Source organism: Orcinus orca, chromosome 18, assembly GCF_937001465.1.
Source record: "Orcinus orca chromosome 18, mOrcOrc1.1, whole genome shotgun sequence".
Lineage (NCBI taxonomy): Eukaryota > Metazoa > Chordata > Mammalia > Artiodactyla > Delphinidae > Orcinus > Orcinus orca.
This window is the reverse complement of record NC_064576.1, coordinates 55,773,233-55,798,257: the sequence shown is the minus strand read 5'-3', so window position 1 is coordinate 55,798,257 and position 25,025 is coordinate 55,773,233. Positions and strand designations below refer to the sequence as shown.

The following is a 25,025-nucleotide window of genomic DNA, read 5'->3' as shown; positions in this document are numbered from 1 at the left end:
CCTGCATTACTGATTACAATTGCAAATACTTGCAAAAAGTGCTAGGGTGACTTTTCACTGTTCCATAAGGAGCAGAGTATTATTTTACCCGTTTAATGGCTATTAAATATTAAAAAAAAATTTTCCAAAAATACATCCATAACTGTATGCAACACGTGCACAAATCACAATGGGAAATATATCCTGATACGCATGCCTAATAATACTTGTGTAGATTAGTTTCCGTGTCTAAGAGAATTTGCCGAGAGGAAAGGTTAAATTCGGGGGAGCTTTCTCATTTGCGACTTTGTTCCAAGGACGGAACAAATAGGGGTGCTTTCAGATGAAACCAAGCAAGTTATTACTCAGGTAGTTCCTTTTTGCCCCAGGATTTCCTGGATGTGAGCTGTACGTGAGCCCCCACCTCAGGATCTGAAGCAGGAATGGTGGAAAACCATAGTGAGTTAGTTATTTGGGATGTGGGACCCAGAAGCCCCATCACCTCTTGAATTTTACCTGTGAAAAACGAGCAGGGGTTATTTCTTAATGTTAAGGGAATTCCTTCAGAGGAGAGATTCAGAGGAGAGCAGGAACGTATTAGGGGAGGGGTCTTAAGAGAGAAGGGTTAGCCCCACCTTCTGGAGGGCAGAGAGGGGGCAGGGCACAGGGGTGGGGCCTGTGAGCTGGGGGCAGAGCTAGAAAGGAGGAGAGTGAGGGGAAAGCAGGGAGTCAGCTGGTGGACTTGAGATCCGGGGCTGAAATTTAATTTCAGAAGAAACATTTGGAATACTTGGCCACATGTCACATGATTGATCAAAGTGACATATGGGGGAGGTAATCTTTTTTTTTTTAACATCTTCATTGGAGTATAATTGCTTTACAATGGTGTGTCAGTTTCTGCTGTATAACAAAGCGAATCAACTATATGTATACATATATCCCCATATCTCCTCCCTCTTGCATCTCCTTCCCTCCCACCCTCCCTATCCCACCCTTCTAGGTGGTCACAAAGCACCGAGCTGATCTCCCTGTGCTATGCAGCTGCTTCCCACTAGCTATCTATTTTACATTTGGTAGTGTATATTGGGGGAGGTGATTCTTGCTGTGGGTTATACAGTGACTCAGAAGAGGGAGAAGGCAGGCACATAGTGAGAAGAGCTGCAGTGAGGAAGGGAGAAGGAGAAGAGATTGGCCTTGGTGACAGGACTGATAGAGAAGACGGAAGATGAGGAGAGCTTACTGAGAACTTTCAGTCAAGGCTGGGGGGCTGCCTCGGAGAACTCCTCCCATCCCTACTGGTCCGAAAAAAAAAGAGGGCGTATCCAAAAGATTATATACAGCAGATGTCCAGATGCCTTCTAGAATAGATCAGTTCTCTTCCCAGCTTACAGGTCAAGGAACCGTGGCAATGGAACAGTTTGCAAAAGATAGAAAATTTGGTCGGTTCTCCTTTGGACGTGCTACGACCCTTTCCCTCATTCCTCCCACTCCCAGGAGATCCTACAGTTGGCAATAAGTAAAGGGGTGTGAGAAGAGTTAGCTGTCGGGAAGGGAGCACAGGCCTGGGATGGGCTGCGCATACACAGTAATTGGATCCGGGTGTGGGGATAAGCATTCCATGTCACACAGAGGAGATGGGAAGAGCCGAGGCTGGAGAGCACACACAGTAAGCTGCCTTTTGAGGCCAAGGGAGGAAAGGAGACAGAGAAGGAGCAGTCAGAGTGGCATTAAACCCGTGAAATTGATCTGAACTTGACAGGGATATTTGCTTCATTAGAGCTGATCGTATGACTTGTGCTTTTAGGCCATGAATGAGGGGACAGTTCCATCCCCCAAGACTTAGCATCCACAGAGAATTCACAATATAAATACAGCAAGGCAAGCCCCCAAAGCAGCCTTGCTGAGCAGATGTTCAGCCACCAGAAAGATTTTCATGAGCCTCTTTTACAAATATAGTTCCCCATTCTTCTTCTTAGAGTCAGCCTCTTAGAGTGAGAAGTCTTTAAATGAGTATCAGGAAGGAAATTTTCAAGAAAGTCCTGTACTCCATAGTGGTGGAGCTATTTTAACAAAATGAGTGAAAGTGGTCAAAAGGTGCAGACTTCTAGTTATAAAATAAATAAGTCGTGGGGATGTAGTGTAGAACATGGTAACTCTAGTTAATAACAGTGTATTGTACATTTGAACATTGCTAAGAGAGTAGATCTTAAAAGCTGTCATCCCAAGAAAAAAAATAATTTATAAGCTATGTGTGATGATGGATGTTAACCAGACTTCTTATGGTGATCGTTTTGCAATATATTTGCATATTGAATCATTATGTTGTACATCCGAAACTAACATAATGTTATATGTCTCCCAATAAAAAATTCTAAAAAGAGAATACATTAATTTTTACATTGTAATCAAAATCAAGCAACACTCACCGAACCACCAGGATGGATTATAACGCTGAACACTTTGTTCTAAGTGGGAAATCTCTTTGAGTCTTGTATCAGTCAGGGTTTTGCAGAGAAACAGAATCAATAGATATGCACACATCTACGCCTGTGTGTATGTACATATAGTATATTTATTTTAAGTAATTGGTTCACGTAACTGTGGGAGCTGGCAAGTCTGAAACTCATAGGGTGGCCAGCAGGCAGGAGTTGATGTCGTAGCCTTGAATCTGGAATCTGTAGGGCAAGTCAGCAGGCTGGAAACTTAGGCAGGATTTCTGTTGTTAAATTAATTTATTTTATTTATTCTATTCTTGGCTTTTTTGTAAATTAATTTATTTTATTTATTCTATTCTTGGCTGCAGTGGGTCTTCGCTGCTGCGCGCGGGCTTTCTCTAGTTGCGGTGAGCAGGGGCTACTCTTTGTTGCGGTGCGCGGGCTTCTCATTGCAGTGGCTTCTCATGTTGGGGAGCACAGGCTCTAGGCCCACGGGCTTCAGTAGTTGTGGCACACGGGCTCAGTAGTTGTGGCTCATGGGTTCTAGAGTGCAGGCTCAGTAGTTGTGGCACACGGGCTTAGTTGCTCCGCGGCATGTGGGATCTTCCCGGACCAGGGCTCAAACCCGTGTCCCCTGCATTGGCAGGCGGATTCTTAACCCCTGTGCCACCAGGGAAGCCCTACGCAGGATTTCTGTGTTACAGTTTTCAGGCAGAATTCTTTTTTCTCCTGGAAACTCAGTTTTTTTGCTCCTAAGGCCTTCAACTTGATTATATGAGGCCCACTCAGATTATCCAGGGTACTCACCTTCACCTAAAGTTAACTGAGGGATACTGTGAATTATATCTACAAAAATACCTTTACAGCAACAGCTAGACTTGTGTTGGACCAAATAACTGGGCACCAAAGCCTCCCAAGTTGACATCACATACCTCTGATTTTTACTTTGGTGGAAGAGCAAAGTTAGCTGTGTTTTGTCCCGTTTCCTCAATGTTGAAATCTTTACAATGAAGAAAGATTTTCTTAGTGATTCAAAAGTGGCAGTTTTGGTGGTACCTTTTATCCTGTCAAATTATGAAAAAAAAAGAGAAAAAAAAACTTTGAAAAGCTGGGCAGCACCAGCACCTTACTTCTGTCGCACAGGATGCAGATGGTCTTGTCTGCTCTGTCTGGTGAGTGGGTGGCATGGGTGATACAAGTTATACTCTTCCTAAACTCTGTACTGAGACCACTCCCCTGACTGTGCAGCCATTGCTGGGATGTGGGGAGTTAATGTTTTCTGGGAAGAACTTTAATGTTAGGATTTACTGTCCTTTGCACATATAAATTTGAAGCCTTAGTGCTATGCTCTTCTAGTTATTTGCATTTAATATGCATGCAAATTCACAATGTATCCTATGTACCGAGCACATAATTTATCAATCGGTACTTTCCCTGGTTGTTAGCAATTTTGGCCTTGTTAAAAATTAATGCTTTGAAGAGATATATGATTTCAGATTTATATGTAGTATCTTTAGTTTCCAGAGGAAGATACGGAGTACATTCTCCGCTGGAAAGGTAGAGCTCTGCTGTAACGTTCTCCGTGTTTAAAGAAGTTACATATAATGCTACAGGTTAGAATGCTTTTATTTATCTTTCCTGTGAATGGGTCCGGATTAGTTGTCACAGATGTTTGTTTCCCCTAACAATGCTGAAAAATATGTGTTTCAGAAGCATGATTGCAACCCACAGCATCCTGATACAATGGGGAGGGAGAGTCCTTTCAGGTGATACACACACCTCACGCAACAAGAGTACATATTGTACGTTTAATGGAAGAACATCAGGTCTGTACAGCATGACCCACGGCAGGAGGATCCCAGAGAGAGACTCTGAGGCCTCTCCGGCTGCCATTTAGGCCTGTTGTCTTGGCAACCAAAACACAGCCATCAGTCGTTTCCTGGGCCAGGAACTCCAGTCAGCCCTGACTCCACCACGCCCTTCCCTCTTCCCGCTTCCAACCTATCGCTGGTTCTGCCCCGGCAGCTTCCAGGCAGCTTCAGATTTCCCTCCTCACACATCTCCAGGCCCCCACCTGTGTCTGTTCTTTCCCCTCTGGGCGATTGAAACCTCATCACCGGCCTCCTGGCTTCTCAGCTGTGTACCTCTTTCATCAGTGCAAACAAGGTTTCCCAAACCTTCCTTCCCACTATTGAAGAAAGTCCTCTTTCTGTTTAAACCTCCAGGCGTTCAGCATCCTCTGCGGGGAACAGGCTTCCATCCTCAGCTTCAGCTGTCGGCTCTGTTCCACTAGTTACCCTTCTCTTTGTGCTCATCTTCGTGGCTTTTAGTCACCCTCCTCCTGCAACTTACCCACACCGTGGACGGCTTTACCCTGTCTGTCTCTGAGGTGTCTCCGTCCCTCTCAAAATCAGCCCTCCTTAAGTGATAACGAGCAAAGGCTCTCCAGCTGACAAGTGGGTGATGGCGTCAGCACCAGCATAGTCAACGCCATACATATTATGACCAGCTTCTGTGTCGGCATAGTGCTAGTAGGTGCGTAAAATGGGCTAAATTCATCCGGCCTGCAGACATTGACTCGCGGACCAAGTCGGGGCCTCTGTGTGTTGTCGTGCAGCCTGGCAAGGACATAAGTCGGGGTGAGAAGCCATTTTGGCTCTGCTCACACACACGGGTGTCCTTGGGCACAGCTGGATCTGCCAGAGTAAGAGGTGCCTTCCACCCCCCCCACTCATCCCCCAACAGAGGCACCTTTAGTAACCAAACTGTGCTGAGACACAGAGCCGAAGGGGCCCCATTTTCTAGCTCCTTTGTGGGCCAAGGTGGCCTCCCTTACTATTTGCAGATGGGCACTCTCTGCACTTGGGGAGGCCTTAACTCACGGCATATATGTGAAAATCAAGAAGAACTGAAATGAAGTTTTCTCTGAAGAGGAGAAAACATCCAAAGGAAGACCAAATCTACTCTCTCTCCTTTAGAAACTGTGAATGGCGGGGAATCGTACTTTTGCTTTTGGGTTATGTGACAGTGTTTGATAAATGTGATATATTTTGTGGTAATAATGATTTTGTGGTAATAATGACATCCAAGTGAAATATTCTGCAGTCTTTCTCTTCCCCTTCCTCTTCCCCTCCTCTTCTTTTTTGGTAGTAAGCATAGCAGATTATAAATGTCTAAAATATTTTGGGTGGCTCCGTGATGCATTTTTACCAGGCTGGGTGGTATCATAAGTAACTGCAGCCGCCAGGTCCCATCCATGTGCTGTGGGCAGAGCGGCCTTCTGTCACAGAATGTTCGGGGGGCATGGAAGCCACATGCTTGATTTGCATACCGCTCAGGAGCCCTCAGGGTGAGGACTTGAGCCTGGCTTACTTCTGGAGCTCAGACATGGACTGATCTCTCCCACGGCTTAGGATTCCCCGAAAGAGGCTGGACTGAGAGAAAGCCACGTGGGAAGAAATCTGCCCGTGGGACCAGACTGAGCGACAGCCTGGATGTCCAAGGGAACAGAGGCTCCAGGTACCTCTCCTGACTTAACTAGCTTCCCCTCAACTCCCCTTACCAACAGAAGACACCTGCTCACACACACACACACAAACAAGTATGCTCTGGCATGAACGAGACTGTGGCATACGGCGTGGGTTGGCAAACTCCGGCCCTCGGGACAAATCCAGCCTGTGACTGTTTTCGTAAGGATGAAAGGCTAAGAATTGTTTTTAGGGTTTTAAAGCATTGTAAAAACAAAGCAGAGAAGAATGTGTTACAGAGATACATTACTTAAGCCTTTGAAGCCTAAAATATTTATTATCTGGCCCTTAAAGTTTTCCAGTTCCTGCAAAGAACTGGTCTCAGTGCCTAACGACTTCTTCTTGGTGGTGCCTTTTTGAAAGAGCAAGGCCCGAGAGTGGAAATGGTTTCCCTGATGGCCGGGCCTGGAGGTTGGCGTTTTAGAGGAACTTATTTGTCCAGAGAATGTTGTTGGGGGGTGGGGGGTCGATGGTGACTTGTGGGTGGCAGAGTAACAGTGGTCAGTGGAGCCCACGAAAAGCACAGCGAAGAGGAGAGGAATGCTCTCGGGTGCGGGAACAGCCACGCCCACAAGCACCAGGGCATCTCATAGGGAGTCACTGAGGAGAGGAATCCTGGGTGGAGTACGGAGAACCGGGACCTGGGCTTTTGCCTTAAACGCAACATATTTGTAGCACCATGAGTGAGGAGGCTGGGGAGGGGGGTGGGGGGGACTTTGCGTTTACACTTATATTTAGTTCACAAAGTACATCTCATTTTGGAATTGTGAGAACCCTCTGAAACAGGTGAAAGGGCGTTTCTTTCGACTTCAATCTATAGAGAAGAAAGGATTGATGCTTGGTCAGAGGTGTGCCCTGTTCAAGGTCGTACCGTTGTTATATGGTGGGGTTGGAAATCAGACTCATATTCTGGCTCTGAAATCTGAGCACCATCCTCAGGGTCAGTGAATTATCATTGTGAAGTGTTAACCCTGCACCCCAACTCCCCAATGCAAAAGGCTTTCCACTCAATATGAAGCCTATATGTAAGTTTCTTGTGTTAACGTATAAAACAACAAAAATCGGTAGAATAGCTCTAGAACTGGAATCGTTTTGCATATCTCGCCTTTGTAACTTTCTCACATGGCAAAGTATATGTGGGAGAGAGTCTTAGCAGGTGTACAGGATGGCTCGCGCCGCTCGGGATCGCTTGTGTACGTCTGGGAACACTGGCTTGAGACAGATTGCTTGGCCGTTCTAGCTTGACCTTCATAAAGAACCTGTGAAAGGAGCAATTGTGAGAAATAATTAATGACACTATGACAGTCTTCATCAAAATTGGAGTGGCTTTCGCTATTTTACCAAAGATGTCAGAGCAAGATCCTATTTACCAATAAAAGATAAATCGAGTGGCTTGTTGTGTGTGTGTGTGATTTGGACGGCACAGACCGTCATTCCTACCTGGCAAGACAGGAGAGAGAAGTTTACCCATTTACTCACCGTCTAGAGACTTTGATATTTTTCTCCTCATTAAGTGTGCAGGGGAGCCAGCTGCGTCTGCATGGGCTCTGGCTCTCCATCTGGGTCTGAACCTGAGCAATGGATTTGGTCCTGGAGCCAGTGTCACTGAGACAGGAAGCAGCCAGCCACAGGGAAGTCCATCAAAACGAGAGCAATCCGGCCGTCCCAGGAATCTAACCGCATCCATATTCAGATAAGGAGAGCACTGAGAGTGATATCAGGGACTCTGGGGGTAGTGCTGCCTTTACACGGCTCATAAAGTATGTTAAAAAAAATAAAGCCTTAGAAGTCATGCTCCTGAAGAGTGAGGACAGGAAAATGAGCGAAGCAATTCACACGGTGTCCTTTTCTTTGGAGCAAGAAGTTGCGTCAGTTTCTCAGAGTGGCTATTTCATCTTTTACCTTCTCAGTAAGCGTGCCTCGGTCAGCCACGGGTTAGCAGCTCAGGATCTGACTTGGATCTTTGCCTTGCTGACTCCTTGTACCTTTTTGATTTCAGCTCAAATGTCATTTCTTAGAGAGCCTTCCTCCCACCCAGTCTGGGGTTTCCTTCCCCTGGCTCTGCCCCCGCGTTCTCTATCTCTTCATTTTGTTGTATTTTCTTCACAGCACCTGTCGCTGTTTGAAATTGTTTTATTTCTTGATTGGCCTGTTTACTGTCTCTCTCTCTTACCTCTGGGACGTAAGCTCCATGGAACAGAAGCCAACTGTTTCTCTCTGTTCTACTGTTGTGTTCTGGAGCACATAGAACAGTGCCTGGCATATGGCAGGTGCTTCAGAAGTTCATTGAGTGACTCAATGAAAGAATGAATTAGTGAGGAAGTATGTGGTTTTCTGTTGCTTAATTCCACGGCATAGTGCCCAGATACTGGCTTGTGGTCTTTCCCTAGTAGGAGGATCCAGAGGGAGGGACTGTTAGTTTTCTATTGTTGCAGTAAGACGTTACCACAAACTTAGCGACTTAAACAGTACAGATGTATTATCTTAAAGTTCTAGAGATTAGAAGTCCAGCACAGGTCTCACTGGTTTAACATCAGACTGTTAGCAGGGCTGCATTCCTCTCTGGAGGCTGCAGAGGAAATCCATTTTCTTGCCTTTTTCAGCTTCCGGAGGCCACGCACATTCCTTGGTTTGTAGCCCCTTTCAGGATGTTCAGAGCCAGCAATGATCTGAATCTTTCTGACGGCCATCTCTCTGATTCACTACAGCTGGGGAAGTTTCTGTGCTTTTAAGGACTCCTGATTAGATTGGGTTTACTTGGATAATCTAGGAAAATCTGCCATCTCAATGTCCTTGTTACTCCTATCGGTAAAGTCCTTTTTGCCAGGTAAGGTAACGTAGTCACAGGTTCCGGGAAAAGGATGTGGACGTCTTGGGTGCGGGAGGGGAAAGGGGTCATTATTCTGCCTACAATGTGGATTTACTCACAGAGCAGGTAGAGGATGCTCCAGCCCAGAACATTGTGTTCCCGGAATATATATCGTGAAGGACAGAGTCTTCCCAACACATTTATTCATTCAGTAAGAAAGATTTCTGGAGCTCATCGCACTCTCTTTGACAGTTTTGTTTCTGATGGCAGAGTGGGCGAGGCTAGATTGCTGTTTTGTAGGGTTTTGTAGAGTTGGGTGTGGGGAACTTGGAGAAGTTCACCTTTCAGGCCCAGGCCTGACGGTGAGAAATTGGGGTGCTAACCAAAATGGGATCAGTGTGTCCAGTGGGGACGCATAGCAGCTGGAGTGGTGGTGACAGATAACATTTATTGAGTGTAGGCCTGTTTGGAGTACTTTATTTAATTCATGCAATCTGTACATCAGTCCTGTAATAGAGGTACTTTATTATCCCTATTATACAGCTAATGAAACTAAGGCACAAAGAGGTTAAATAAGTCGCCTAAGATCTTACAACTAATAAGTGATTGAGCCAGGGTTAAAAATCCCATGTCGTCTAGCTCTAGACCCTGCTCCCTAACCAGTGTACTCCCCTGCCTCTCATGGGGCCACTCAGAGAGTGGGTGAAGGAGCGAATGAGAGGGCCAGAGTGGGGTCTGGAGGGCACAGCCCCAGTTTCTGTGCAGGTGTGTTGGGGGGTGGTTGATTGGACCCCTGGGTTTCCGCTTCCGGAACCTGGGCCAGATGGCACTGTGCGCAGGCGCAGCCCTCCTCCCGGGGCGGGGGAGACGTGGGAGGTGCTGTCTGTGCTGGGAGGATGCGGAACCACGCCGCCCGTGGGCGTTCCCTGTGAGGCGCAGGCCGAGGAGCCGCGTTCTGAGCTCCTGGGTGAGCCATTTGCCGGGCTTCTGGGTTTCGTGGCGTACAGGGTGGAACGGTTGCAGAAGAAAGAGTTGGAAGCCGCGAGCTGACGTGTCCGTTTCATCAGTTTCCAGTTGTGGGTTTGGGCGAAGCCCCTTGGATTCGCTGAGCTTCTGTGAAGAGAGCCTACAAATTGTCTGCATCTCCAGGTGGGAGAAGGATCAAATGATTATTGAGAAGTGCTCTGTAAATATTGGTTATTACTGTCCATGAGCCTGACCAGCAAGGTGGGGAAAAGGAAGCATGTTGGGGCACCTCAGTCTGGCTTGTATCACCCTTGGGGTAGCCTGAAGAGAGGGAGCAAGATACGAGATTTTCTTCCCATGAGACTGATTGATGGCAGGGATTTACAGGTCAGCCTGGGAAAGCATGTAATCAATCAGGGAGTAAGAAGGATATCTTGCTTGGGGCGTATAGGTCCATGGTCACGATGGCACTAATAACCCGGCAGTGGACAAGCCTCCTCCACTTGTTCCCGTCGCCCCTCATTTTAGTAGCTATCAGGTGGCCGGGTCTTGTAGGAAGGTGGTTTTCTGTAGTGGGTTTGCCATGATTGTGTGAGCGCAGGTGATGGCTGTGAGTGTCAGGCTTCAGAGGGAGGTGCAAAAACTTCCCTTGGAGTTGGTGAGCCTCTGCAAATACTTAATCAGTCACACATGACTGTCAAGAGCAGTGAAGGTTCTGAGATTTTACCCTGCCTGTGAGCTAATAAGTGAGCCTGCCACAGTTCCATACATGTTGCAAAAAGACACAAAACTCCTGGGTCAGACACGAAGGATTCTATTCCACGTGGCACAGCCTGCGGCGCGAGCTTCCTGCTTGCGTCAGTTTCCCTTGTTCCCCAGTTCCCGGGGGGGGGGGGCAACACTGAGTGACGCCAGGTGGGTACTTCACACCTGATGGGTCTGTGTCACAGCTGAGGAAGGCAGAGTTTAGGAAGCCACCAGTCTTTTTTTTAATTATTTATTTATTTTTTACATCTTTATTAGAGTATAATTGCTTGACAATGGTGTGTTAGTTTCTGCTTTATAACAAAGTGAATCAGTTATACGTATACATATGTTCCCATATCTCTTCCCTCTTGCGTCTCCCTCCCACCCTCCCTATCCCACCCCTCCAGGCGGTCACAGAGGGAAGCCACCAGTCTTATAAAGGGCTGCTGGCAAATGTACTCAGCCTTTATTATCCTGGTCAGGGAACCAGTCTGTCCTCTGTCCTGGAGGGAGATGCCGTCTTCATCCTTCCAGGCTGTTTAATTTACAGACATCCTTGTAAAGATAGTCTGGTATAAATGCCGTCACAAGACATGTAGTAAAGCTTCCCAGTAGAAACTAATGCATAACTAGCTAAATTCCTAATAATGACCTATCAAAGGTGTTTGTCTTTAAATACACGGAATTGTACCAGTGAGTTGATATAATCTGAATTCTCTTTAGGAAAAAAATCCATTTCTAATTCTCTTCACTTACTGAGTTATACTCAGTATTTTTGGGTGGTGATTCAGCCAAACTTGTTGCTTAAATTCTCAATTACCGTGGAGTTCAGAATTTTTAATGAGTTGGTAATTGAAGGATATTTTAATTAAAAGTGGTTTACCTGGAGCTGCAGAAGGCGTGTGATTGATTGTTTGATCAGCTTTGGTTACAGGAGTAACAAAAGTAAGAATTTAACACTTTGACAGTGGGTGATACGGATAGAAACTTACCTAAAGAGTTTTGCTTAGAACAATACACACTTTTCTTTGATTTGCATGATAAACTTGCTAGGCGAATTCTACTGGGAAAATTATTATTTGAGGTACAAGTTTCTTTATATTTGATTTTTTAAATAATTCCCCACATATGTTAAATCTTTACTTATGATCATGGTTGAAAATTGTAGCCCTGTCATTTCCTACTCAGTATGTAGCCAGTGATAAACTGAACCCCAAAGTCTTGGATAATCCATGAAATAGATGAACTTTGAATTTTTTTAGGTTTAAACTTGATACAAGGACCCACACGGGTGTTGTAAATATCAGGAAGTTCAAGGACTCACCTTCTTCCTGGGGTTGGTGAGGGCTGTGAATGTGGCTGGATCTAGACTTGAATGCAGCTGGATCTGGATTGAACTTCAGATCTGCCAATTCCTAATTCTGTAATTTGCCTAAAATATCTGAGCCTCAAATCTCCTCATGTAACAACTGTAGATAATGACTACTGCGTCATAGGATAGTTGTGCAGCCTAAATGGAGTAAGTTATTCAAAGCTGATACATTCCTTTAATAATGTCAAGGGACTATTGAAGTCAATTCAGGACCATTATAAAGTTTTGTTGATTACTTTCAGCTTGGATGAAGCTTTAAATTCTTAAATTCCTTCTTTAAAGCACTCGTTTATTGTCTGTTATTTTTCTAGTTATCTAGGTGCATTGGGGAATTAAAATCATCCTTTAAAACTCATCTCATGGCTATCAAAAGCTCATAAATTGTGAGATGCTAATAGGAAAGTCAGGATCTGCTCCAACTTATTATTGCAGGAGCGCCCAGAGCTATCTCGGGAAAAGAAAGGGTTGGCTTAAATTCCCAGCATAAGATGCTTTGCAGATTTCAAAATATGTCACTCACTATCAAATCAAATCAATTATTTATCAGCCACACACATACAAATCAGGGTTGAAAGTATACAGACAACAGGGAAGAATGGACGGGTACTGTACTATTACCACTGCTAGTATTAAGAAATAACGACAGCTCACGCATGTGTGATGCCCTCAGTTTTATGAGAAATCAGGAACTGAATATTTAAAAACCAATTACAATGAATTAAGATGACTGAAAGAGCTATGACAGTTTGGGATTCTATTTTTATCGAATTAATCAGTGTCTCCAATGAAAAGTAGGAAAGAGATTTTCAGACTTGACAAACAACATGACAGCTTTGCAATGGGAATGGAACGAGAAAGCACAGTGAGCAGCTGTGAAGTTCTGGACTTCTTAAAATAAGCAGCTGCTGGGTTCTGAATATGAAGGCACCCATGACTGAAGAGGTAGAGGGGGAGAGGGAAGTTGATGGGCTGAAGGAAGATAAATGGTAAGGTGCCTGCCTTCTCCTGAAGTGTAAATCTCTATTCACTGCTACCGCGTAGAAAACAGCACTCTGTGACGAGACCAGCTTTTATTCCAAATGTGTGTGTGTATGTATATGTATATTTTTATGTATGTCTTCAGACTGTATATAAAATGTTAAGGACTTTACTTAGTAGAGATTGGGTTAAATATTTACTTCCAGCTAAGTATTCCCATATGCCTAAACTTTTAAATAGTAACAATTCTAAAAGGAGAAAACAAACGAACAATTTGGAAAATATCAAAGCTCATCTAAACTGGTTGTTAATGGAGGTAACTGGGTAATGCTGATATTATTTTCACTTAGTCCAACTCATATTCAATAAGCACCTCCCGTGGGCAGGGTGCTGCCCTGGGTCTGTAGTGACTAACCTGGCCATGGTCATCAGCAAATCTTCTCAGCTCCTTCACAACCAGAGAGTCCACAGTGGGCAACGCAGACACCACGGCCCAGGCCTTGGCATCATCCCATGTAAGAGATGAGGTTTCTTGAATCAAACCCTTGCCCTCAAGAACCTTATAATCCAGTAGGGAAGCTTGCACATTAGTGAGACAGGACACACATACACAATTTACATCAGTTTGCTTATGTCAGCAGTCTTCCTTTATAAGTAAAAAAATGATTTGAGTTCATTTTTACAGGTATTTTTTTCCCCTACATAATTGTAATTGTTCTACTTTGAAAGACAGTGAAAGGAGTGTCTCTTCCTTTTCATTTTCTACCTGTATTTTTCTTTACCTTGGACTGTATATGATCATGGAGATAAATATCTCACGCCTAGTACAAACACAGCTGTAGCATAAATGAAGCAGTAGAAAATCAGCTCAAGTGGAGGAAGTTCCAACTCTGGGCTCTATTAGACAGGAAAATGGATATTCCAGTAAACAGAGTTGTTGAGGCGACAGCAGTCGTCTGCACAAAGCTGCAGGGTCAGCATTTTTCAGATAGTATCATGGATGAGCAGTTAATGAAGTAAAGACATCCAATCCCAGCAGAATCTTGAGGAGATGAGGTCTATACTTTCTTCTCCTGGAACGTTGGAGCAAATCAGTGTTGATTCTATTGTAATCATCTCTTGGGTGCTTCCACCCTAAGTTGTTTCTATTACTTTGAAAATCATTGTGTTGAAATGACCTTAGTGTCAGTGACACCCACAGGATAAATTTAAATGCTTTTCTAAAAATATTTTTCCTCAATAATTCCTTCAATTCACAATTAAAGTATGAAGTGTTGGAAACTGTCTTGTTAAACTCTTCATTTTCTTCACCTTACTGATTTTTTCTTTCTTTTTTCTTTTTTTAAACCACAAATGGCCCATTCCGTATGGGTAGTATTTCTCTCAGCTTCTAGCTTTCTTTCCTGATATTGATTAAATTTGGGGATATTCAAAGCAAGCAGACCTATAGAGACAGATAAAACTATGTGTCTGTGTGTACGTGTGTGTACGGGAGTTGTTATCCCTTTCTAAAGAACTATAGAATACTGGCAGGATTTTTTGAAATTGGAGGCTGAATTGTGTAGTGGTTATTAGCATATGTAAATTTGGACAAGTTATGAAGTAATTCTCTAAGCTTTTTTGTGAACTCATTTGTAAAATTAGGATAATAATATCTAATGCTCTTGTTGTGTATTAGAAGTTGGAAAGCATTTGAAATAGTGCCTGGTACATAGTAAGTGCTCAATAATAAATGTTATCATTGTGGCCATTATCATTCTGGTCATATTTATCTTGATTAGTATATATTTTAGGGTTTTGTCAAATGGAAAGCTTCATTTTAATTTGAGGTATCTTAAGAGGCACATGAGACTTCTTTTTAAATTTTTTCTGTTACTGATAATGTCTCTGATCTCAGTTGAATTATTTAAATCACACAATGGTCACAGGGACTCAAGGGCCTTGAGGGCAGGAACATGTTTTATTCTAACGTATGTCACCTTCTGGGTAGAACTTTATTCAGAGCAAGTGCTCAGCAAATTTGGACAGAGCTCTGGCATCTGGATTTAGTTTCTCACTTGCGTGGGGTTATACTAGGTTCACTTTTTGGGCTCAGGATTTCTAAGGTCCTAAAGCTAGAACTGGAGGCAAAAAGACCTGAGAATTGAGTTCCGGCTCTTCAGTTCTGGTCCAAGGCGTGTGGGGCTTCCTGGTCACACATCCCTCCAAATCTCTAGTCTTTAAGTATTTGTTCAACACTTAATGAAGGCATGGGGAAAATGATTGTAATGAAAATATATTGTATTTACAGCTTCACTGATTTATTTACTTTGCCCAAGGCAGGATCAATGTTCTGGGGGTAAAATTAGTGAAAGTTGCTCTATTTTAGTTTTTCTTGATTTTACTGTAGACTGTGTGTGTATGTGTGTGTGTGTGTGTGTGTGTTCTAAATCATGTAGTTGGGCTGTGTATTAAGAGATTTACATATTAGATAATAAAATCTCTCAATTGCTTGAGTCAGAGAGCACCAGCCATGCTTATTTGATTTCAGAATTTTAGGGGGCAGTAACTGTGGGTTACTCCAACCGGATAGATGAGTGATTCTGGGGAGGCTCTCTTTGTGTGGGTGGGTGAGTGGGTGGGGAATGGGACAGGCTTTTAACTACCTGAGAGCAATGTTTTTACATTTTGCTAGTTACATAAAGGATTGCATGATGAAATTTGATTTGACTGGTGCATATTACCCCAGTAACTTTTTATTTAGCACTCGGAAGAAATTAGCTCCTAAGGAATTGGCCTATTGCCCTGAGGCTGATTTGCCTCGGGCTTTGCCACTTACCAACTGCATGGTTTGGGGTGAGTTATTTTAACCTCTCTGAGCCTCGGTACCATTATCCTTAAAGAGTAAGACAGGAAGAAGGGAAGAAAAGAGGTCACGCCAGCCACGTCTTTTCTCTTTGTTGGTTGAACGTAGGCGTTCCTGGAACTGCCACTTCTCTGCTTTCTTCTCATTGGCCAGAAGTGAATCACATGAACATTGCTTGCCGAAAAGGGTACGGGAGAAGTGTGTACTTCACTTTTCTATTCTTTTTGGTGGCTCCTGGTGCCACCTTTCCCCCTCTTTCAAGCAAAAAGGTGATTGATTGGGGGTATTAGGCTGCTTCTAGGAATTTCTGTGTGTGAGAAGTACTGTTACATTAAGCATGTGGCAGAACCTACCTACACGCTTAGTAAGTCGTAGGCGTGTGGAAAATAATGTATTTTCTCATGTCTGTTACACTGTGGATTGCTGGATGCTTTAATAGTGTTTTAGGAGAAAATAAAGAGTAAATCCAGATTTAATATGGCTATTATTTTAGGATGTATCTCATTTTCAAAAATGTTAAAAGTGAAAAAAATACATATCCTGTAATTGAGGAGCTGTGAAAGTAGATATGATGAACCTGGAAATTTAATTTTTTTCCTTAGATGATATTTTAAAGTAAGGCATAAACATTACATGATTTCAACTATTCAGAGATAAAACAGATGTTCCTTTTCAAGGATATATACTTGGAATATAATAATTTGGGGGAAATATTTCAAGATTAATTTTGCAAGGCTGCCAAAATATATATTTTTATATAATAAAAACAAGAATAACAGTAGAGAAAGACTTGCATTTATTTAATAAAAACAGCATTGAAAAATTTCTAAATAAATCACTTACAGATGCAAAGGGCATTGTTAAAGACATTAAAAAAAAAACCACCCCAAAACATAAAAACCATCCTGGGTCAGACTCCTGATCTACCATAGTATGTACTGTGGGAGGGTACTGTTGTCAACTCCAAAGGTTAAATGCTTGTCCCTAATTCCGACTGTCCTAATCAATACTGTTTATTTGTATTTCAGTTCAGTTAATTAGTCAGATCGGGTACTGGTGATCTGAGACTAATGTCAACTATCTTCAGTGCAAATCTCCTTAAGAAAATATTGGGTTCTTAACATTTTTATATAATAGCCAATTTATTTTCTCATTAACTAATTTTACTTAATTTCTCAAAATTTTTCTCTTCGTGCAAGAGTTTGTATGTGTCACATTTTTTGTGGTGTATGTGTTAATGTTCATGCCACCCCCATGCTGTCTTCTTAAATAGGTGTTAATACTCCTAAAACAAAAGAAAACTAAAACTAAAAATCCAGATTTGTGGAGGGTTGTGTTCTGAGCTGGAAGCCTCAGTGAATTAATTACATAATGTGCATAATGTAATTTTAATAAAATAGCATAATGCCATCAGCAGTGGTTGTAAAATCCAGTATTCAGATACATTATACATGAAATATGCAGCATCCTTTATCAGTCGTTTCCTCACAGTCTAAATTCGTGCCAGTCTGTACACACGTACACTCACACATACATACACATGCATACACACATAAACATACGTGTACAGACATGTAAACACATACATAAGCACATGTAGTTTCCACATATATAAAATATATAAAAATACATATTTTTATATAAAAGTATATTTTAGAAGGTTATGAAACAGCCTTAGAGAAGAAAATATATAGCCATAAATAAATAGAGACCCAGCTAAGCGATCTGGCTGGGAGTTGTCTGATTCAAAAAAAGTAGCCATTTGGTTCTATTATCACTTCCTATGCACTACACAGATGTAAACTCTTTGGTTTAGTTGGCAAAGAAGTTTATTAGGTTAGAAATCAGTTCCTTAAATTACAGTCTGCTAAAATGCAGTGCAGTTAAAGAAACAGTGTCTGAATTAGAGGGTCAACTATTACAGTTTTCTGAAAAAGACCCTGGACACTTACGATGATAGGGTGAGTTAATTCTGTTTCTCTGGGTGAGGTCTCACTGTGAGGACACAATGTACCACTTTGGCTGAGATGCAATTTCCAATAAATATGGAAATTATGGCTTCCAGTGCTGGGCGCCCCCCCCCCACCCCGTATGAAATCTCACAGGAAATAACTTGAAACTATGTGATAGGTTTGAAATTAATTCCTGTCCCCCTCCCTGAAGTAACCAACCTCTATTTACAAGATGTACATTATTTCATGGCCATCCAGAAAGATGGGAAAATGGAGTCCTATTTTGTAGAATGAGACTGCAGTGATAAAAATCTCCTCGTCTGTACATGGTCATGAGGGGATGAGCTGAATAAAGCAGGCTCTGATTTTGTGAGTTGGGCGAAGTGGCCTGTGCTTTGGTAAGTTAAAGAGTTGCTCTTTGACCCATTTTCCTGCTCCTGCTCTTTCTTTGGCTTCCTCTAATGATGCTCAGCAGAGAACTGTGATTGGGCTGTTTCCCTTTGCCAGATAAGGAGAGTTGTGTAACGATGGATTTCAAACTGAAAAGCATCGTTCTCAACCTTGTAAAATCCTGGTAGGACAAAGGCGAAACGTGCCTGCCATTTTCAGACTTGTTTGCTGAGGAACGGTTAGAGATTCATTACGTTACTTGGGTCGGCTTTCCAATCTACTGACCCTGGGTTGTGGTGAAGGAAAGCACAGCGTTTATTGTAAGGCAGCAGGCAAGGCATCCAGGGCAGTTAGTGCTCAAAATACCCCTGAACTCCTTGATGGGTTTCAGGAAAGCATTTTTTTATTTTTTTCGGTATGCGGGCCTCGCACTGTTGCGGCCTCTCCCGTTGCGGAGCACAGGCTCCGGACGCGCAGGCTCAGCGGCCATGGCTCACGGGCCCAGCCGCTCCGCGGCATGTGGGATCTTCCCAGACCGGGGCACGAACCCGCGTCCCCTGCATCGGCAGGCGGACCCTCAACCACTGTGCCACCAGGGAAGCCCAGGAAAGCATTTTTAAAGGTACAGTGAGAGAGGAGAGTCACGTGGCAGGGTGTGTGATCAGTTCGTGCACAGTTCTTTGATTGGTTGATCGTGAGATAGCAGGGCGGTATCACAGGGATTAACACTATCAGTCCTCAGGCTCCAGGAGATCTGGGGCCTCTGTGCTCATGGCCATCAGGTAAAGTCTTCTATTTGGTGAGGGTTTTAGCATCTGTAAAACAACTCAGGAATTGTGCATCAGAGACAGTTGTCTAGGTACTTCAGAGATGGGGAGAGGGGTTATCCCCAGAAGGCCCCATGGGTCCTGCTTCTTTACAGTTATACAGTGAATGTTGGGGGATGATGTTATTAAGAGTAGGGAGAGACAGGTGTTTTGAAAAATCTCTTAGAGAAAGCAGAGACGCTCAGCATTTGTGAGTGGATTCTTTTTTTTTTTTTTTTTTTTTGGTATGCGGGCCTCTCACCGCTGCGGCCTCTCCCGTTGCGGAGCACAGGCTCCGGACGCGCAGGCTCAGCGGCCATGGCTCACGGGCCCAGCCGCTCTGCGGCATGTGGGATCTTCCCGGACTGGGGCACGAACCCTCATCCCCTGCATTGGCAGGCGGACTCTCAACCGCTGCGCCACCAGGGAAGCCCGTGAGTGGATTCTTAAAGGACTTGAATTCAAATGTGGCAACTGCCCACTGAGATCAGAAAAACCCAATCTGAACATCCTCAGAATTTGCCTCCTGTTCCATGGGTATCTGAGAATAGGGAGGGTTCTGGGTTGGCCTGGCCTCTGCTGGCTGTCCGTGGGCTGTGGGGCTTCATGGGGCAAGGGCTTGTGCTAGTGACCTTTTACTCCCCTCAGGACCGGTTTTTCCGAGGATCCTCCTTAACTTTCTGTATTACCTGCGGTAGATTGTTCTCTTTCAGTTGTGCGTCCATGGTTGAAAAAGATGCAGAGATTAACCCTGCTTTGTTCATTTCTAACCAAAGGAAAAGGAATTTTGTAAAGATTTAGTAGATTAGTAAAAACAAATACTTGTGTGCAATATTTTGAACTCTTGGAAAATTGGTTCTGAATAAATTTAATCCTCATACAAGGATTGTGCCAGGATTGGAATTCTATGAAAGATGAGGGGCTGTGAGCTGAGTCCCCTGGGCTTTACGTCGACGTGCTTCCAAGCGGCACCATTAGAAAGCTTGTGCTGTTCTCCATAAAGTTAGAACCATATAAAAGTTTTTTTCCTCTCCAGCCCCTTTCTTTCCAGTTTCCCCCTCTGGTGCCAAGACCACAGAGAAGTGCTGGTTGAGTTAGGCCTGGGAGGTCCCCGTGTAGCTGTCTAGGCTCCTGTGGGCCTGGGAGAGACTCTGGCTCAGACTTGTGTTTGGAGTAGGACTGAGCTGGGGGTGGCCTTCCCTGGAGAACTGGGGGGGTTCCGAACTCAGGTCTGGCTGCTCACCGCTCAAAAAATCAGTACTCGAGAGAGAGGCAGATGTTGGTAGAAAGGAAAGCTGCTTTTAATCAGAACGCTGGCGATCTGGGGAGATGGTGGACTCAGTGTCCCCCCACAAAACCACCTCCAAAGATTCTGCTCAGCCAGGAAAGTTTTTAGAGAGAAAAAGGGAAGTAACCTCAGTTAATCATTGAGATGGCGGGGTCAGAGTTGTCCCCATCCGCCTCTGTGCAGGCTTGTGGACTTCTTGTGATCTTTCCTTAGATGCTACCTCGTTCACACAGTTTGTTCGCGAGGTTACTGAAGGGGAAGCTAGGGAAGAGATCTCGTCATATGTTAATTAGCTATTCTTCATTTGTACCTCTTTGATCTATGGAAAGAACCAAGTTAGGCAAGGTATTACGTGATCAAGAGATTTGAAAGGTGTGCTGGGGCTGGAGTTGAGTAGAGCATCGGGGTGCCTGGTTTAAGGTTAGTGACAAGACAAAAGAGGCCTCCTGCAGAGACCCCTTTCCTGCAAGCAGCTCTTTGCTGCCAAAAAAGCTGCTTACAGGGGCAACCTGTACTAGGGACCCTGGGTCGTGCTGGGAACTCTTCCTGATTGGATTGGCCTGGGCACACCTGTGTCCCTTATACCCAGGCCCCCCACCCCACTTCCTGTATGTCTCTAAGATCAGCCCTTCTCCTTCCTGCCTCCTCATGAAACCCGACACTGTTCCACTGCCCAGCCTCGCCACAAGCTGTGTCCAGCCCACAGAGGGCAGCCGGGACCGATGGCCCCCAGCTGCTGCGGGACAAAGGCAGTCCTGACACACCAGCCCTTGATGGAGGGGAGACTGAGCTGGGCACAGAGGGGTGAGGGAGACTGTGCTCAGCTGGGATGAACATGATTTATTTCATGATCAATCTTAACAAGGTTTTGGTTGGCTTGTTACCATGTCTGCTTTTCAAAGAATTTGGGTGGAGGAAGCTGGACTGTTCTGAACATCCATTTTGGAGTGTGATTCTCCCCTTTAGATTTGTTGAATAAGTAGGAATGCCACAGTATAGGATCATTTTTACTAAGATTATGTTTGTGAGAGGAGCCTCATAACAAAACTTCGTGGCCTTCAAGAGTTTCCAGAGGTGGCCATAGAGAGTGTTGGGATGAGAAAACCGAGGCCCTGGAAGCTTAGGTGATGATGCTCAAAGCTAAGCGGCAAGTTGTTATACTGGAGCCTGGGCAGCCTAGGCTGACGGTCTGCCTGCTTTTCCAGAGTCAGCGTCCCACGATTCCATGAAACAGTTGTTAACCACAGACTTCAAGTGCAAAATTTCACCTTTGAGGAGATTCCATCATTTGAAATTGGATGTGATGTTATGCTGCTCCTACCAATAGGAGACCCTTTTGTAGTGTTTGCTGTGTGTCACTGTAACTTGCATGGCCCTGGGCATGGTTCCCAGTCCCAGTGGTGCATTGACAGCCCATTTGATGTTAACCCTTCTTGATGTTAACCTTCTTAGTAACAGCAAACCTTCTGTGTCTTGACTTCCCAAACCTTAGGTGGCTTGAATGTGGTCCAGGTCAGAACTCTCTTCTTTTTCAATCATTTGGTCTCTCTTGTAGGATCGAGGCCCAACTAACTCCACTGGCTGCACCAGTGGCTATGCTGGGGAGAAGTCCAGCCCAGGGACAGGGCCCTGCTGCTTCCCCATTGACAGATAAGTGTCTGTGGACCATTGCAGGACGGCTTCCAAGGACTGCCGGGCCTCTTTCTGCATATGGCCCTGGGTCCTGGGACTCCTGGGACTCCCTAGTTTTCTTTTGTCCTGAGTAGAGGTCAGCGTGTGCATTATTTCCCCACTCTGCACACATGCACTTGCTTCCGCGGCAAGTCTAGTGCAAATTCTGGCCCCTCCTTTGCTGGCTTATCTCGCTATGAGTAGCTGACAAGATCCAACAGAATCCTGATATACATCACATTTTTCTGATATTGGGTATCTTTAAACATATTCTCACCTCTCACATGTGGAAATTATAGAAGGTATATGGATTGAATATATGGGCTGGCCAAAAAGTTCGTTCGGGGTTTTCTGTAACCTGTTACACCTTTTAGGCCAACCCACGATTTCCACGTTTAAAGTAAAGAGTGGCGGGTGTTCTTCTAGCGCATTTATCTCTGTCAAAAGACCAAAAATATGTCATATATTCACTCTTTTTATATTACATTTTCTGGAAGTTTTTTTTTTTTTTTTTTTTTTTTAACAGGGAACGTCACTGGAAACCGAGTTGTTAGTTCAGTTGCAACTTGGTTTTTAAGAGTGGGCATTTGTTCAAACAAAGAAACGCTTATCAGTGGAAATGATCACTGTGATAAATTGCCTTAGCTTCCCCGCTTACCTGTTATTTCCTCGTGGCGCAAAAATCCCAGTTTTAAGTTTGAAAAAAATTAGGCTGAAGGTCTTTCCCAGCAGAGCTTCCGTTTCCCACTGATAATTTACAGAGTTTGTCTCTGGTACCCCTTCTGGGACTCTATCCTCTTTCATCACTTCATAGGTATTAATCTCCTGTTTATTCCCCACTGTCTGTCTATATTTCCATTCAAATTTTGGTCTCTCTGTATTGTCACGCTGCTTTTCATTCCTTTCTCTCCCCTTGGTCCTGATCTTCAGAGCAGCTGTCATTGAAATGTTCCCTGTTCTCTGCACACATACACAGTATATGGGTATTTGGTCCTTGGGAGAATTAGCGCCCTGGAGAGCCGCCATGCTTGATTAGTAAGTGGCAGATACACCACTGCGGTGTAGAAAAGTTCTAACGGTTGTGTTTGTCCACATACGCCTTTTGTGTTTATGGCCTCTTTTGTCCATTAGCAGTGTTGTATTATGTTTTTGGACTTGACTTTTATTTGCAAAATAACACATTTATAGTGTCATCTGGCTGATAGGCCCTGACACAGCCTCTCCCAACTTTCCATTTAAGTATCAGTGGTGACACAGAAAAAGATAAAGACGTGATACCAGTGGAAAATAAGACGGATAGCCTTTTGCAGGATTCCCGAAGGAATTTCTACGGATTACGAGGCTGATAGAGCTGAACTGAGGAGAAAAGTTGTTGGCCAGCATTGGATTTCTGTACCAGTAGAAAGCCTGAGCAGCTCTCTCCTGTGGGTCATGTGCTTTTTGACATGTTCAAAATGCCATAGCAGATGAGAGTTCCCTGCTGGCCTAGTGGTTAGGATTCTGGGCTTTCACTACTGGGGCCCGGGTTCAGTCTCTGGTCGGGGAACTGAGATCCCGCAAGCCGTGTGGCGCAGACAAAAAAAAAACTGTAGCAGAGCTTCTCTGCACCACATTTTTATATATCTTCATAGACTGCAATTCCCAGTAGTTTACTGTCCTTTTTTAGTGGGTGGTGCAGAAGGGGAAGAATAAAATCCATCCCAGGTGGTGAAGTCCCTTCCCCATGTAACACACCAAGGATTGTAGCTTTTCTGTCACTCTGTGTTTGCTGGGGTTTGGGGGTAGAGAAATATGCAAGGAGAAAAAAAGAAATCTCACCCCAATCACTTAGGGTAGTCCGGGATGAATGCTAGCTAAACCCTAAAAGTTTCCAGACTAACTTGTACCATAAGGTGAAACTCAGAAGGGGATTCAGAAACCACCACCCCAGGGGCATTGCCAGCCAGGAGCTCACACATATTATCTGTTGGCCAACTAAGTATGAATAATTTTCTCCCATTTAGAGAGTAAATAAACACTTAGAAACCCAAAATAGTAGTGCAGGAAAAGATAACGTTAATAGCGACTAGGTGTCCCTTTTAAGTTTTTTAATAAAACATATAAGTTGTATGAACACAATATTACAGTAGATAAATAAAACAATGTACAAATACTTAGGTTCACAGTTACAGTCTTTCTTTTTACTCTCTAATTTCACTTACCTCCCCAGAAGTAAATATAATTACCCTTTTAGTGTCTGCCCTTCTAAGTATTTTTTATACACACACATACTACCCCTCCCCCCCATACACACACGAAGACATACTTTAAAATAGAAACAGCATTATGTTCGTCATATTGTTCTCAAACTTACTCTTTATTTAATAATATACAGTAGTCCTCTTTATCTGTAGGGGAGACATCCCAAGGCCCCCAGTGGATGCCTGAAACCTTGGATGGTACTGAACCCTCTCTATATTGTTTTTTCCTATACATACATGCCTATCATAAAGTTTACTTTATGAATTCGGCACAGTAAGAGACTAAAAATAATAATAAAATAGGACGATTATAACAATATACTGTAATAAAAGTTGTGTGAATATGTGTGTCTATCTCTCAAAATACCTTTTTAAAAAAATATTCTTTTCCATTATGGTTTATCATAGGATACTGAATACAGTTCCCTGTGCTCTACAGTACGACCTTGTTTATCCATTCTACATATAAAAGCTTCCATCTGCTTACCCCAGCCTCCCACTCCATCTCTCTCCCAACCCCCTCCCCCTTGGCAGCCACCCAGTCTATTCTTTATGTCAGTGACTCTGTTTCATAGATAGATAGGTTCATTTGTGGCATATTTTAGATTCCACATATAAGTGATATCATATGGTATTTGTCTTTCTCTTTCTGACTTAACTTCACTTGGTATGATCATCTCTAGTGACATCCATGTTGCTGCCAATGGCATTATCTCATTCTTTTTTATGGCTGAATAGTATTGCATTGTATATATGTACCAGATACGCTTTATCCATTTATCTGTCGATGGACATTTAGGTTGTTTCCATGTCTTGGCTGTTGCGAATAGTGCTGCTATGAATATAGGGGTGCGTGTATCTTTTTGAATTATAGATTTCTCTGGATATATGCCCAGGAGTGGGATTGCTGGATCATATGGTAGTTCTATTTTTAGTTTTCTGAGGAACCTCCATACTGTTTTCCACAGTGGCTGCACCAACTTGCATTCCCACCTACAGTGTAGGAGGGTTCCCTTTTCT

General features: G+C 43.7%; 1 protein-coding gene across 10 annotated transcripts in view; it reads left to right on the top strand.

Moving 5' to 3' along the window:
- ENOX1 (ecto-NOX disulfide-thiol exchanger 1) overlaps positions 1-25,025 on the top strand; it is a 609,533-nt gene that overhangs the window by 157,305 nt on the left and 427,203 nt on the right. The window contains exons 4-5 of one of the 10 annotated variants that reach the window (XM_049701214.1): positions 3,932-4,027; positions 5,828-5,933. The exons of 7 other annotated variants lie outside the window; for them this stretch is intronic. The gene's annotated coding sequence lies outside the window, so the exon portion shown is untranslated. The remainder of the gene's footprint in view (positions 1-3,931; positions 4,028-5,827; positions 5,934-25,025) is intronic. 2 more of the 10 variants (XM_049701213.1, XM_049701212.1) reach the window with 2 other exon arrangements.